We start from the raw sequence: 537 nt of genomic DNA, 5'->3' as shown, positions 1-537 counted from the left end.
GGAGCACACATTTTTGATTGAACTATGGCCCAACTTAAGTAACCGCCTTACTTTCAGAAAAAGAACACAAATTTTTTTGAAGTAATTTTATGAACGGATTTCAAACCAAAAGTTCAAATTAAAACAAAAATATTTAATTTATTTTAACTTTTTGATACATTATTAATATCAAATAGGTACTTCCAGGAATTCTTTAGCACTGTCATACAAACATTATTATTTAAAATTACAAAATTTAATCAAGAGATAAAACAACACTCTTAAACTTTCTTACCACTATTATCATAATAATTATAGGTTTGGGAATAATAGTAAAGAAATTTTTAACTTCAATACGAAATAAATTTTCTGAAAAAAGTTTATAATCGAATTTCTGTTGATTTGTATCTAAATTGATGATATCAATCAATAACTTTTGTCCGCGTTTTCATAAAGTTATAATAGACTTATTCTTATTGTTGATTTTAAAACTTAAGTTTAAGCTATAATTACCTTCAAATTTATTTACCTAATCAAAAATGGAAAAAAGTTTATTAT

The sequence above is a fragment of the Belonocnema kinseyi genome, chromosome 3, assembly GCF_010883055.1.
Source record: "Belonocnema kinseyi isolate 2016_QV_RU_SX_M_011 chromosome 3, B_treatae_v1, whole genome shotgun sequence".
Taxonomy (NCBI): Eukaryota; Metazoa; Arthropoda; class Insecta; order Hymenoptera; family Cynipidae; genus Belonocnema; species Belonocnema kinseyi.
The sequence above is the reverse complement of the archived record's forward strand: the minus strand, read 5'-3'. Positions refer to the sequence as shown.